Source organism: Ambystoma mexicanum, chromosome 11 (assembly GCF_040938575.1).
Source record: "Ambystoma mexicanum isolate Mex_15411 chromosome 11, UKY_AmexF1_1, whole genome shotgun sequence".
NCBI lineage: Eukaryota > Metazoa > Chordata > Amphibia > Caudata > Ambystomatidae > Ambystoma > Ambystoma mexicanum.
Genome location: NC_090934.1, coordinates 984,811,686 through 984,827,303, shown reverse-complemented (window position 1 = coordinate 984,827,303; position 15,618 = coordinate 984,811,686). Strand labels below are relative to the sequence as shown.

General features: G+C 46.7%; 1 protein-coding gene across 8 annotated transcripts in view; it reads left to right on the top strand.

Annotated features, from left to right (window-relative positions):
• NAP1L4 (nucleosome assembly protein 1 like 4) overlaps positions 1-15,618 on the top strand; it is a 1,556,420-nt gene that overhangs the window by 19,181 nt on the left and 1,521,621 nt on the right. For 2 of the 8 annotated variants that reach the window (XM_069624148.1, XM_069624143.1), the window contains exon 2: positions 14,312-14,460. The exons of the other annotated variants lie outside the window; for them this stretch is intronic. The gene's annotated coding sequence lies outside the window, so the exon portion shown is untranslated. The remainder of the gene's footprint in view (positions 1-14,311; positions 14,461-15,618) is intronic. 8 annotated transcript variants of the gene reach the window in all.

The window sequence follows — 15,618 nt, the reverse complement described above, 5'->3', positions numbered from 1 at the left end:
ACCCTGTGGGTTGCCTTTTGAACTGTTAAAGCTGACCCCTGCGTCCTGTTGATTCCCGTCTGGCAATCTGGCCCTAAAAGTGTACACGTTCTTTCAGTTTAGAGGTTTTGGTTAGGATTACCCTTACAATAGTATTTGTAACTGCACTTATTATAGTGGTCAGTGGATAAGATCTGGGTATATGCGGTTTTGATTTAAAAATGTATTCGCTTTAATTTTTTGACTCTGAATCATGACTAAAAGGAACGCTACCAAATCTCTACATAATTCGCAGGCTGTGAAAAGAGCAGTTATTCCTGTCGATCTCCTAAAGGAAGCGAACGTGATGATTAAAGAAAGAGCCACACTTTATTTTTTTTTTAATGATATCCAACCCACTCTAGATCTTGTTAATATGGCTCATATAGAAAGCGCTCTTTTACAAGACATTGCTCAAAATAAGCTTTGAGGCTGTTAATTCTAATTTTGGTATAATTGTCGTGGGTAAACTCGCAGCATTAGAAGCAGCTCCACCTATGGTTGCTAGTAATTCCAACTTTTAATCCAAGCTGTCCTTGGCTGACATGAAGCGCTAGTATTTGCCCATCTCAGTAAAAAGATGGTCATGCTACAGGCATTGGTAGAGGCCAGTACGATTCTGCCTGGTTTTGAAGTCCCCAATAATTCAAATCTAGAATTGGTGGTAGAAGGTATAATATCCTAGTGGAGCTTAATGGTCTGGGGGTGAAAGAGAGGGAACAACGGACGCGTGCTGTGAAAGCTGAGAATGTTGAAAAAGAGTGTCACTTGACCCTGTCTCAATGTCCACACTTAATGTCACTGTATTTAACAGGTTTAACCCTGTGATTGATCTTGATAATGCAACTTGCCTGCCCAGGCCAGCGTGTATGGACGGGATGGGTCATGGTGGCAGGAATGATAATGAGAAGTATTGTTTTGGTAACTGCGTGGGGTGTAAACACCTACTTTCCGTGTCCATGGAGATAAAGATTGTGAACAACTCGGCTGTTAAGGTAATATATTGAAAACAATGTTGGCTGATCTGGAGCAGGTCATTTTGGGCACCGCAATACAGGGGGTGGGTATCCTGAAAAGTTGTGAAAATGGTGCAAATATTGTCCTACCAACTGTTTGGACTGGAAATAGTTTGAGACCCCTCAGAACAGATCTTTAGTACAATTAAAGCTTTTGAGACCAACCCGCCCCAACCTATCCCCCGCCCGCCCTCCCTGCGGGTTGATTACTAGAGTTCCAGAGCCAGTTTCAAAGGAAGGTGGGGTTTTATACATAATTTGCTGTAACAAGACCCTATTTCTACTTATTGAATGTACCTACATTGACCGGAGAGAATTTTGAAACTAAAGGTCATACACTGGCTGGGGGCTGAAATATGTTGCTCGGTGATAAGGAGAATATTGTGGCTTGTGAACACAAATCTGGGACCCAACTGAGGGATTGTTTCAGGGCACAGGTGACTTCAAATGCTTTGCTAGTTGGTTTGTTTGGTATGGAACAGAGGTCGTTGCTGCCAGGTCACCTAGAGGTGAGAATTAGAATGCCCCCCCATATCGTTTCATTTACCTTCATTGATAACTAGTTCTGAGAATACAACAGAAAGGATTGGTTAATATGTTAGGTGTGCGGCCTGTTCCAGACAGTCGCTATTCCTTGGTTCAACCTCTAGTTCAGGTCAGCCAACCCAGTTTGGTTGCAAGTATTTTAGATGGTATGGTGGGGGAGGATCTGTGGGCCCAATATTACAACCAACCCACTCCCCCAGTGTTTCCTCAATTAAATGTGCCAACTCAGCTTCCTGTATTTCACCAATATCTATCTTGGCCTCTCCTGACGTGAGTTCAGAGACCAATGATTCTGTTCTAGGGCAGATTGATTATGGGAACGTGCACCCCAGCAAAGAGGATTCACCTCAGCCCCAGTCAGTGAAGTGAATAGTGGGGTCAACATTGTAGTTACCCCGATTTGGGTGGTAGGGTTGGCTCCTGTGGTGGAGGTGCGCTTGGTATCATGAAACATGGCTGGAGTCCACAAGTATTTGTTGGATGATTGTGTTCAGTTTGTGTACCAATGGTATAATACGTTTGCAAGAGACTGAAGTTACAGGGCTACGCCACTCTTTCTATCCCGGTAACCCAGGGAAGATGCCGTCCAAGTGGGGAGGGGGTTGTCTCCTCACCTGGGTTAATGTATCACTTTTATTTCGAATATTCATTGAGATAGATGTGGGTTTGAAGGAATTTAATTATATATGAAGTGCTCAGATGATTCAGAGGTAGTTTTGATTAAAATCGACTGGCTTCCCAGGGAGGGACAAAATGTTTTGCTGTGCTGCAGGAGAGAGTGGATGTTTGGTTAGCACAGCGTCGTGATCCTCAGAGGATCATAGTTTGTGGTGATTTTCTTTTTTTCAAGGTGTTGTTGTATTAGGACTTTTCAACATAAACTGTCAAGAACAAACAAAAATCGAGTGGGTTTTAGAGGGGAGGGAGCTGCAGTAGACATTTATTCAATTTTTATCAACATAGAGGCAGTATCACATACAAAAACTGTGTTATGCCATTTAATGGAAGGAGACGATGGTGGGCGTTAAAATGGATTTCTGAACTCTGACCTGGTGGGCAGAGATTCAGAAGGCCAGTCTAGATTCTTGGAGCAGGGTAACCTGCTGGACAAGCCAGACCAATCAAGGTAGCATTGGCAACAGTCAAGACTAGGTCTCAGGAGGGGTGAGCCTGACTGAAAGACCTCAATGAGCACACAAAGTGAAGGACACTTACAAATCACTCCCAGACATGTGTATCTATATTAAAAATATAAGTACATTTATTCAAGGCATTTGAAGATCAACACACAGCAATACTTTTTTAAACCAACACAGTCCTACCAAAATACATATATACAAGACCAAGTGGCCTAAACAATTAAATGCACAGAATGGGTCCACAACCTAAACTGGGAATTAAGTTGGCAGTGCAGAGTCTTTAGGCAATTCTGCAGTAATCACAATCCTAACTGAAAGGCATTCCAGTCCCCAAGAAGAGTGGAGCATATTGCTCAAATGTACTCGCAATGTTAGCACACGCGGTAGTGCAGATGGGCGAAAACGGGGTCTCTTGTACGGTCTGTAGTAGCTCAGTAAGGTGGGTGAGGTGATGCAGAATAAGTTCCCACTGTTCATGGAGGTCTCCCCGAGAGGCCAGAACAGGTTCCAGGAGTTGTGAGTGGTTTGATAGCTTAGGCTATCTGTGGAAAGGAGAGGGGCCCTGAGGGGCCACTTGTGCATAAAAATTGATGGATGCGCTAGAGGCCACCAGTAAGAGTTGCAATTACTCACCGATCCCTCGTGCACTCTGGACCAAACTTCTGCAGTCGAGTCCACTTCGGTTGCAGTTTCAAATGCGGCAATTGTGTGGCTCTGCGGCTTTTAGCGGCTAAGTTACAGCAATGATTCCCAAACGGGACAGCAACGATTTCGCAGCTCCTGATGGATGGATCAGGCCAGTTTCACTATAGCAGACTTTAGGGCACAGTGGGCACAGCAGCAATGCACCTGCGAAGTTCGTGACCACAGCTGGGCGACACAGTAACCGCGTGCATTCTGGTTTGGGTGCTCTCTTTACTTCAGACCTGGGAATGCCTGGTGTTTGAAATTCGGTGTGAGGGTTCCGTGAACACAGAGCTTGCGATGTTTCAAGGGTCTCCTCGAAACGGCGGCAGTGTCGGAGCAAAGGAAGGTCCTGCGCAAACTGGTCAGTCCACTGGTTGGCCCAGGGACACTTCCGAGAAGGCTTACTTGCAGGGTTTGATGAAGGTGCCGAGTAGTTAGTCCCACTATTCCAATGGGTCGAAGCATCGTCGCCGACCTTCTAGTTCGATCAGATGCAGAGGGGTACAGCGGGTTCAGGGTGCCAAACCTTCCAGCGGTTCCTCGACTTAGCTTCTTAGTTTCAGGATGCTTGGATCCTATCCTTCGTTCGGTGAGAACTCAAGAGATTGACCAGGTATGAGTGTTTGGAGCCTTCTCTTATCCAGCGTCCCTTTCGCGCCAAAACGAAGAGGACCCAATGGGAGATCAGCTCAAATACAGGCACACCATACGTGGACCAATCACGGACCACAGTGGTCCCACTCATTCACAGCACACCAGACTCTCTGGCACCCAGGATGTGTATTGGAAACACAGTCCAGCCCACATCCTGGGGGCACACTCGAGGCATGCAGAAGCCCGCAAAAGCTTGGCGTTTCACAGGAGAATGCATGCCCAAATAAGGACTGACCTGGGTCAGCTCGACCTGGGGAAGGTGAAGGGGCAAGATGGCCAAAGGACAGGACAAGAACCTTGTGCCATGGCCATTTTGGAGTCGGGCCACCTTTCTGTGCCAAATGCGGTTTGCTAAAAGGGTTAAAAATACACGATAAGCTGCCACCAGCCCTGTCAAAGGCACATCTGGACTACTAAAAAAATCCTTTGAGGATGTCTAGGTCCCTGGGGAATGACAGGAGAACCCAAGCACACTGTACTGTAATATACAGTGTGCACTTGCAACATATTGCAGAAAAGTTGCAACATTGAACGGGACTAAGGGAAACAAAGTCTCCCAGAACTGACTGTCTTTAAGGGCATGATATGATATGGCATTTATAATGTGCCTATACACAAGTCAGCAGTTTCCCCATATAAAGTGAGCGAAAAGACCAGAGGAGTGCAGCTGAAGGTTGTGCTCCACTGGTAAAGTCAGACTATGGTGTTAAACAGCAGCAATAAAGTTGGGGGGGGGGGTACACAACTGGAGGGAAAACTTAAAGTAGATGGAAATCTTTCCTAACAGTGGGTTGCAGTGGATGTGATTTCTGAACTTTTCCAAGCTTGTTACGACGTCGGGGGGGGGGGGGGATTAGGGGGGGGGCACTGAAGTGGTTGTGGCTCTGGGGTTTCCCCCTAGTTATGTTGCGTGAACCATCGGGAAGGTAGGGGGCTGGCGCACCATTCCTGGGAATTTCTCTGCGTAGTCTCAAAAGGGTGACCATATGCTGTGGAATCTGCTCATGCTTCCCACGTGAGTGGCAGTTTATTATTTTTTTTTTCAGAAACTACTGTGTTCCAACATTTCGTCCACCACATGGAGAGCCCCGGCCTTCGGGTTGCTTCCACAACCGTACTATGGTGATTTTAGCTGCTGTAAGGAGATTTGTGCATAGGTCTGCTGGGTGTCATGTCAGCGGGAATGCTCCTTCTCCGTGTCCCCCAGCAGAACTATCCCCGGGTCCCATGGGATTGGGTACCCTGTGATTAGTCAAATCTGTTCCAATGACTTTCGCCAGAATCTAGTTGACTTCGGGCATGAACATAATGGATGTAGCAGTGAGCCTGTGGTTGGGGCAACCCCTCCAACCTTGTGGTGATATTGCTGGGTTGCTTTTGTTTAGAATTTCTGGGGTTAGATACCACCTATAGCACGCCTTTACCGCCCCCTCCTTGTTCATAATGCATCTAGAGCTCTTGTGCATTCGGGTCCAAATCCGTCCCCAATCCTCCAGCCCTAGTTCTCGCCTCAAGTCCCTCTCCCATTTGAGCATGTTGTTTTCTTTTTTGCTAGAGTCGGACTTGTTGAGTAGTCTGTACAGGATTGCGATTTTTCCTTTGGGGGCCGATGCTGTAGGGTGCACTCGAGTGCGGTTTAGTTTCCTGCACCCATGTGTTTTAGTACTGCTCTGTGTGACATCAGTGCCTAAATTGCGCTTACCGGAATCCTTCGGCCTCAGTAACCCAAAATTTCATTTTGCACTCTTCAAATGATGGCGGGGTTCTGTTGACGAAATAGTCTGCTGCTTGGCTTAGTCCCTCATGCTTCCATTTGTCGAAACCTTCAGGAGATGTCCCGGGGGTGAAGTCAGGGTTGTTCCATATCGGGGACAGGGGTCCCAGGATGCCTTTGCAGCCCCATTTGCGGGCCCCCTTTCTCCAGCATTCTACTGTGTTTTTGGTAGCCGTTAGTGGGCCTGAGTTTGGGGGACCCCGGGGTGTGGTGGTGTGATGTGTGAGAGGGTTGCAAGCATTGCTTGGCTCCTAGCTTCCTCTAATTGTTTCCAGCGGGGCCGATTGGTGGCCGTCTGCCATGCGAAGGCTTGAGAGCCGCACTGTCAGGCAGTATCTGGTAGGGATGTAACGGTATAACGGTATACCGTTAAAGATACCGTGAACCACTTAATTGAACAATAATAACCGTCACATTGTTTATACCGTTATACCGTTCATACCGTTAAGTGTGCTTTTCAATCTGATTTGGAAAGGCTGCAGTAAGCAATTGCTGCACAGTCTTGGTTTTGCACTGTTGGATGTGCCGTCTGCCAAGTAGTTTCAGTTGGAGCAGTTTTTAATGCCATTCCATAAACCACACGTGCCTTACACAAAATCAATATGTTAGCAATAGGAAGAATAGATACAGTGCCAAGAAGGAAAAGGGTTTACTTTGGGGTGGCAGCTTTGGGGTTTATATATTTATAATGGATAATGTTCTCTAAACATAAGGCAATGGGGGATTTCCCTGGTTCTATCATTGAATTTACATATAATAAGTCACACTGCAAAATTCACTCATCTCTGTGGGTATTCCCTGCTGCCATACCAAAGGGTAACATGTCAGTGATTACTGAACACCTTTTGGCCCGCAAGTAAACTAAAGGCTGTAACGTAAAAAAGTGCGTGCGTGCGTGCATGCGTGTGTGTGTGCACAAGCAAATACTACCATCAGCCTCCATTGATCTGTGGCATGCAGGTTATCAAGATGGCAACATGTTCATCTTCACCAGTGGCCAGTGGGGAAGCAAAAAGCCTAAATGACCACTTAAGAAAAGCTTTTCAGTTTGCTTTGCCAGTTGCAGCAGGCCTCCACCCCACCCCCTCCTCTCCACACGTGTGTTTGTGTTTGGTGGAAGCAAGGCATTTCAGTGGAAAGTATGTTGAAAAGCCCAATTCTGGCCCGGGGTGCCTGGTTTTGTTTGTGATGATAAATCTGTCAATTTATGACCTTTTAGAAAATATTTGTTAAGATCAGTTAACTCCACCTGCTATACCGCGATAACCATTATATACCGTCATTTGGCAAGAAGGTTATCGTACCGTCATAAAACGAATACCGTGACACCCCTAGTATCTGGAGACATCGGCACCCCCAGACCACCCGTGCTCCGGAGCATGATTTGCTTAGCTATTTTTGTTTTTTTCCTGCCCCATACGTTTTTCCGTAGATCTTTTTGTACGTTCTGGAGTTCTCTCTCGGGGACGGTGACTGCAAGGGCTGGACTGTGGTAGATTAGTCTTGGGACCAAGTTCATTTTCAGGCCCGTAATTCTCCCTAGCCCTGACACCTCTTGTTTATGCCAGCGCTCTAGGTCTTTGCGCATTTCCCTGAATAAGTGTGGTAAGTTAGCTTGGTATACTCACTCTATTTTGTTTGGGAGCTGTAACCCCAGGTAGATGTGGGCTTCAGCCCAGGGGACGGGGTGCCAAATTGCCAGTGCTTCTCTGTGCTTTTGCGAGATATTAACACCTAAGGCTTTTGATTTAGCGTAGTTAATTTTAAACGCTGATGCTTTGCCAAATGCCTCAACTGCTTGCCACAGGGCCTACGGAGAGTCCCCTACCTGGGTTAGGGTGAGAGAAACATAGTCCGCGTACATAGCTGCTTTTGTAGTACCTACCCTACTGCCCACTTTCAAGCCCTGTATGCATGGATTTTATCTCCTAATCGTAAATGGTTCCTTAGAGTGCAAATACTAGTGGTGAGAGGGGGCATCCTCGACGTGTGCCTCTGGAGATGATTGTAGGTGATTTTATGCCGCTGATTCTCAGAGGTAGTGGATGTTGATGGTTGGCTAGGGTCCATTTTGTGAATCTTGGGCCAATCCCAAAGTGGACTAGTGTTTCGCGTATGTACCCCCAGTCTAGCAGATCAAGCGCCTTCTGTGCATCAAGTGAGAACTGCTAATTCTGTCCGTGTTCTGGTTGCACTTCCTATTAGATTTAGGGTGCATCACATGTTGTCCTGTGTGCTGCGTCCCGGGATAAACCCCGTTTGGTCTGGGTGGATTAATTCAGGGATGAACTATGCCAGTCTAGTTGGTAGGATCTTCGACAAGATCTTAGCGTCATTGTTCATTAGTGTTATAGGCAGGTATGAGGCACAAGCTATGAGTCCTTACCCGACTTTGGGATGAGCACTGTTGCCGATTATTCCATAGAGGGAGTGATGCTTCCTGTTATCATGAAGGAATTAAATAGTGTTGCAAGCTGTGGGGGGGGCCAAGATGTGCAAAATGTTGTATAACATAAAGCTGTGAGCCCGTCTGGGCTCAGAGATACATTTTTCAGTTTTTTTTTTTTATTGCTTCAGCTATTTCCTCTGGTGTAATTGTGAGCTCAAGCGAGTCTAGTTGGGAAAGGGGACCCCCTTTCTGGGTGGCCCTCAAGTAGCGGGTTTGTGCCACTTTCTCCGTTTGGGTTCCCGATTATAATTTCTCTTTGATGGTTTACCATTACCTCCACCTTGTCTCCCTCTGCGTACCAGGTCGTTTGATCTGGGCATCCATACATTTTGTATGTTTTTTCGAGTGTGTAGCTTTTTTAGTTTGCATACTGACAGCCGGTGTGCGCTGTTGATGTTAATATAGGAGTATTGTTTTGTGTACGCTAGTGCTCGCACTGATCGGCTAAGTGAATTTCCAGAGCGGGTTCTGCTTTTTTTGAGCTTTCCTCCAACTCGGCTACCCTTACCTCTAAACTGGTCTGTTGTAGTGCCCCCTCCTTGTTTGTGCTGCGGCACAGTTAATCGGTACCCCCCCCCTCGTACCATGGTTTTCATGGTGTCCCAGACTGTTTCTTCAGAGCACCCCACTGAAGTAGTTTCCCTAAAGTAACAGGAGAGTGTTTCCGATAGCTCTCTCCTGATTGCTGTGTCTTGTAGTATGGAGTCTTGCAATTTTCAGTGTCTTTGAGGGGGGTCTGGGAGGCCTTGAATCCGCACGCTAGTCATTACTGGGGTGTGATCTGATAATGCTCGGGAATGCATTATGCATTTGAACCTCTTCGATACATGGGTTGTCCTGCACATCAGGATTAGGTCTATTCTTGTGGACGTGTGAGAAATGTGTAGTCTTGGAAGCCCTCATTAGCGAGTCTCCAAATAGCTATCGCTCCTGTTTCCCTCATGAATTCGGCTATCCCTATTGCCAGGAAGAAATCATACCTTGTAGGTGGTAATATTTTATTGTGTGGGTCTGGGACTAGGTTGAAGTCTCCTCCTATAACGAGGTGGCCTTTATTGAATGTGATTTATGGTTGGGAGGATATTGCGGAGGAAATGGTCCTGTGCATTCTTCTGGCAATAAATGGAAGCCACAGTTAGTGGTTGTTCAAGAAGGAGTCCCTTTACTAATAAGTATCGCCCCATTGGATCTCGCTTTACTGTAACTCGTATGAGGGGGACCTCCCGGCTAAATAGGACAACACCCCTCTGTTTATCCCCTGCTTTAGCAAAATGGCACCCAGTGTATTGGTTAAAGTGGATCCGCTTCTTATCTGCCCCCAGGAGGCGAGTTTGCTGTAGGCATGCTATGTCGGCAGAGAGCCAGGCTAATCTGTGCTTCACTGACTTTCTTTTCCCTGGGAAATGAAGGCCCTGCACCTTCCATGCGTAATTCCTTGCAAGTGTCAGCTGCTATATATACTCCCAGTTTTTATGCTTTGCTGTCCCCCTGTTGCATCTGCGTGCCCCGAAGTGTATCTAAGGTTGCCCCCGTTGATTGCCATGCTGCCTCTTTGATTAGGTGATTCCTTGTTTCTGCCCTTCGCTCATGACCAACCTCTCGCATCCACCTCTCACCAACTTTTCCCCTACCACCTGTGTAAAGCGAGTTGTTGAGCCCAGCCCTCAACCTCCGGGGCAACCGGCTTAAGCCTGCATAACCGACTTTACTAGAGGGCAACCAGGCCTCTTGCAAATGTAGTTAAAACATTGTACTTGCTTTTAATTTAGTGTGTGTTCCTTTAAGTGGCTGTCGCAGATTTCTTCTGTTGGCTGCGTCCCTGTTCGTGTCTTTTGTCCCCATGTTCATTGGTGATGATTCAGTTGGGGAGTAATGAAATCCCTGCGTGGCGGGTGGCCGCTTGTTTGTGGGTAGAGGTCTTAGAATCTGTTAAAGAGCTAATCATGCAGCCTCAAAAGTGGGCTGTGTCCATATTTTAGGAAAATCTTCCCACTCGGTCATTGTTGCTTCATTTGCTTTTTTTGGGTCGGTCCGTGCCTAGGGTTTTGCAGTGTCTCAGCATGGTTTTATTATGTGCTAATCCCTTTTTGACGTTTTCACTTCCCCATTCGGGATTCAGGAGTCTTTCCACTTCTTTATTGGTGCGGAATTGCCATGGTTTGCCTTCCAGGGTGATGTTCAATGCGGTGGGAAACCCCAAGTGATAAAGCACTTTGTTTTCCCGCAGCCATTAGGTTAGTGGTTTTAGGGCTTTCCTCTTCAAGAGCGTGGTTACTGCTAGGTCTTGGTACAGCATGATGGATGCGTCCCTGAATTGGATGCGCATGGAGTTTCTCGCTTCCTGCATTATCTCCTCCTTGACCCTATAGAAGTGCACTCTCGCCAATACATTTGCGGGTGTGGCGAATCCTTGTTATTGTCTGGTTCTGTGCACCCTGTTGAGTTTGAGCGGGGCGCTGTCAGATAGAGTTAAGATGAAACGGAATAGGTCCTGCTTGAAATCGTCTAGTTGCGCGTCTGTGACTGAGTTTGGAATGCCACGCAGGCGGATATTGTTGCGGTAGAACCGATTCTGAGTCTAATTGCTTGAGTTCCAGGGACTCGCACCTTGCTTACAGTGCCTTGGTCGTCTGCTTCTCTCAAGATTTCGAAGGTTTGGTTGCATAGTGTGGTCTCGATCTCTGCTGTTCTGCTTTCCATTTCATCTGTGCGCTTGTCTAGGGTATTGATTTTCCTCATTGCTTCCTATGTGCCCTTTTGGTATTCTTTAGTCCTAGCTGCCAATAGCTCCTGGAGATCTTAGTTACTGCTTGTGTGAGGGAATTGTTAGTGGGTTCTGGATCTCCTCCATAGGTCAATTTTTACATCTGTTCCCCCCCGCTCCCCCCTCTTCGCCTTTTCCGGATTGGGAGTTACCAGCTAGGTGGACGGGTCCATATGCTTTCCTGCCTTATTTTTTTTGTCATCTTTCCTCTCGGGTTTCGCAGGCTGGGCCCACTGGTTAGTTTGGCCTTCGTTAGTGCAGTATATGGAGGGGTATTCGAGCAGGTGCTTTCACTGTAGTCCCTTGCCATGGTGTGTTGTCACTACTCTTGATTGTGTGTTGCAGCTTCCTTCCCACGTGGGATCTTGACTTTGTTTGCCTGGATTTGCATTCCTGGCAGGTTCCGCCGCTATTGCTCTCTTCCAGGGTTTACTCCTGTGAGGCGGAAATGTACTGTTGACACTCTGGGGAGGAGTGTGGCTATTGTGCTGCTGAGTAGTCGCTGCTCGTTAAGCTGCATCACCACTATTGCTGGTTTTAGGATGCTTTGTGTGCTTTCACTCCTAACATCATGCCCCCAAGTTAGGGCTTTTGTGTATTTCGGGGGGCCATGTTTGACTGAGTCCTTGGCCCGTCTTTGATGCAGTTGTGGAGTGTGAGGGGGGGGGAAGCCCACCCCTGCCCCCCGCCTCCCGGTTGCTTTTTCCCGGCCCCAGGCTTCCTTAGTTGGGGGGCTGTACACGTATGTGGCTTACCCCTGACGTTCCGTTGCCTCGAACGGTGCAGCAGAGCTTGGTGTGTTGATACAGGAGCACTTCTCGAGCGGATCAGCCTGTCCCCCTCAGGGCCTTTATCTGGTGCAGTTGTCTCAGTGCTGGGGTCCCAGGTAAGGGTAGGAGCTCCTAGGTGATGTATCAGCCCCCACCTTCGGGACCCTGCTGCTTTACTTTACCCCACCTGTCTGGGACAGGAAGGGGGTTGCTGCTGTTGGGGCCGACTCTGTTGCTAAGAGCGCCGCCGTGGGCGTTGTCAGTCGCAGAGGTCTGCCACCCTGTGAAACCTCTGCTTTGCCTGGGGGCGGGGGGTGCCTCTTCTCGATGGCTTTAGTTGGGGATCCCGGGCAGCGCTGCCTGAGTGCCGATCTGGGTCCTACCTGTGCTGTTGGCCTTTCCTCTTACTCCGGGACGGAGTGCTGCCTACACTGCTGCTTACATCGGGAGCATCGATGATTATTTCAGAAGTGCTGTGAGCTGGTCCGTGGTCATCACTTATGGAGCGCTGTTTCCGCCCAGGGGGCATGCCTCATTTTGGTGGATTGACCGAATGCTGCTTTGGAGCTGTGCTGATTACGTGGGTGTGAGTATCTCCCCTGCATTGCTTGATGCCCTGCTGGTTCGTTTCCTCAATTGGGGTGCTTGAGGCTGATGTTGCTTATACGGCGTGGCCATCGGAGATCATATTGGGCTGCATTGGGCGGTCGTCGGAGTTTAGCGGGTTATCCTTTTTCCTGAGCTTTGGCGAGTCGGCATCGTCCGCTGTTTTGTCCACCCCGTCTGGTGGACGGCTGCTTCAAAATCTCGCTTGATTCGTCTGAGTGGAGTTACCCCTCGAGCTGAAACTTGGTCAGTTTATGCTCCGTGCTTTCGTACTTATTAATCGCGGGTTACTACTGCTGTTTTTCTGTCGGCTGTAGGGCTCAGTCAGGGAGCTTTCAGAACGCCATGCTGTGCGCCACGGCTCCAAGCCATGCCTCCAGTTTGTGGTGATTTTAGTCTTAACATGACATCCAATTGAGAGCATGCACTGGCATATTCTCCAGCTAGACTTTTGCTGTTTGAATGTCTTCAAGTTTGATAGATGTGTTGATAAGCAGAGAGGCTTGGGCGTTTTTTATTTTACATTTCCAGGTTATTCTTCATATAGAAAGTGTCCATCATCCCATCATGGTTACCATGGTGGGTGATATGTTGGATCTTTTCGGTCCCAGCAGCAGGAACTGTGGTGGCCATTTCGATCAATGGCCACTGTAGATGCGTGGTAAGGTGGTCCTGTTTGAATCAGGCCACTGCAATTCTGGCTATCTACCATTCCATCTTGCTTTTCTTGGAAAAACATTTTTCTTCAAAGGTGGGGCAGCCTGATGAAACTTTAGGCATACATGAAGACCTAATGAATCATTTAGGCAGCTTCTTCTCTAGGTCTAGATAGACAGTTAAGAAGAGGGCTGACTGTGAAGGAGGCAATAGAATCTATTGAGGATACATGGCATTTTCTATTATAGATATGTACAGCAGGTCATACTCATCGTCTTTTTTTTGTTCTGTGGGGTGGGGAGAAGAGGGTCTGTGATATAAAGGGTACGTATATTCTATGGGAATCACAAACTACCTCCTGCTCCTGTGTTTCAAAAAACACATTTTGTTAAACGCATATCAGCATTGTGGAGTTAAGAATTGCCGCCATTAACAGAAATCTGTCCTTGTTTGTGTCCTTAAGATCGTTAAAACAGTGTGGGGTTAGATTAAAGATCTTTGTCAAAACTTTCTATTCTCTGTCATGACGAAGGCCTGGTGGAACCAACGGGGAGATGAGTTTGGATATGGTATATCCCAGATGACCAGGTCAAAACGCAGTGCGTCGACACAAAATCTGTACAAATATCCATCAAAAAAAAATTCGAACCAAAAGGTGTGACGGATAGTCAGCACCTCTCACAGACAACGAAAGGTTGATTTAAAAGAAAGGGTTACATGACACAAGAAGGGATAGGTACCCTTAGAAAAAATTGTCGGAACATCAGCGAACACGCTGTTATCAAAATAGGACTTTTTTGGTGTCTGAGTAAATACCCAAGTCTTCTTTTTCCTTTCTTTGGACCTTTGTTTTTGTTGCTCTGTGTGAGAAGTTCAAGAATAAGAATGAACCTCTAGAATTATATATGCTGGAAAATCAAGATCGTTATGGCATAAGAGACATGGTCTTTTTTTTTTTTTGTATACTAACCCAGAGTGAATGAAAATAATTATGAAATGTCTATTTGTTAACCACAATATGTTATGTTTTTTTAAAGGAAAAGAAATGTGTTGAAAACACAGGAACCTTGATGTAATGAGAATAAAATGTTGGTTTCCTGTTTTAAAAACATTAAGTTTTGAGCTTGGTCATTTAACAGCAGTGTTAACTCCATGATGCTGGTATGCGTTTTTTGAAACACAGGAGCAGGAGGTAGTTTGTGATTACCATAGAACACATTTTCTATTACAGGCCATCGCATTTAAGAATATTAAAATGTTTCGCGAACTAATGGCAAAGATGCGTCCAGGGATGCATTCCGGAAGAGAAGTGGTTTGAGAAGTATTGACAGCAAGTGATATAACAACTTATGGGTCTACTCCCTTGTTATTTAATGAGAGGTAAGTCGTCTTGCTTTCTTAAGTCGGAAAATGGGCAAGGCTCCTGGTCCCGACATGACCCCAGTTGATTTCTATGCAGCTGAACCTAAGATGATTTCGTTTTATTTAACCACATTGTTCAGTGGGATATTTGAACTTAATAAGTTCCCCGTTTCATGGACCGAAACGGTTATAGTTCCCATCTTCAAGAAGGGCGACTGAGACTGCAGGGGTGGGGGAGGGGAGGTGATTTTTGCTAAGGCACTCCCTTCATCTTGAATCCTGCATTTATGACAATTGTATCTTAGATAAACGACGGGTAGGTTTTAGGAGTAATACCAGAACGGTGGACTAATGCCTAAGATTACACCTTTGTGTGATAAATACATCATGCTTGGGAGCATGCTCAGTTACTCTGTTTTCATAGATCTTAACACTGCGTTCAACCGGGTACCAAGAGCTAGTCTATGGGCTACCTTGGACAAATTGAGCATCCTGTTGGATTATCGAGAGCCATCAAGTATACAGCAAATGGTGCAGTGATCCGCTTGGGGCTATGGGGGTTTGAAGGAAATACCTCGGCTCCTGTGAGTTTTGAAATGGGCGTCAGGCAGGGATGTGTATTAGAGCATAAGTTGTTTATTTATCAATGGGGTAATTTCCAAATTGTTAGCAGTCCCGACTGATGCCCCGGTATTGGCACGTAAGATACCTAAACTCCTGTTCTTGATGATGTGGTTCCTCTTTCCTTTACTCCCACTGGTCTCCATTACTTGGAGGTCTTTGCGGAATTCTACAATTCGAATGGGATGTCTGTCGATGTACAGAAAACCATAGCACTCATATTTGGGGCCACCAAGTCGGAGAAGACCCCCAGTCTTATACTCTCCTTGAGTGATGGCCTGATTGAGCAAGTCAAAGCGTACGATTATCTGGGCATGAGAGTTGAGGAGGATGGAAGGTTGGTGTAGCCAACTTTTCAAGGCGGAATAGTCAGTCTCTGGGTGTAGTGGAGGGATTGCAAGGTTTGCAAGTGAAAGCTACTGAAGACAGGCAAGACAAATCGGCCTTGTACGGGGTGGAAATTTGGGGCTAGTTTAAATAACTATTGGGATAACCAGACTACTGTTTCAGGTAGTTCCAAAAGTTTGATTACGAACACCTATGCCAGTTCTTTGG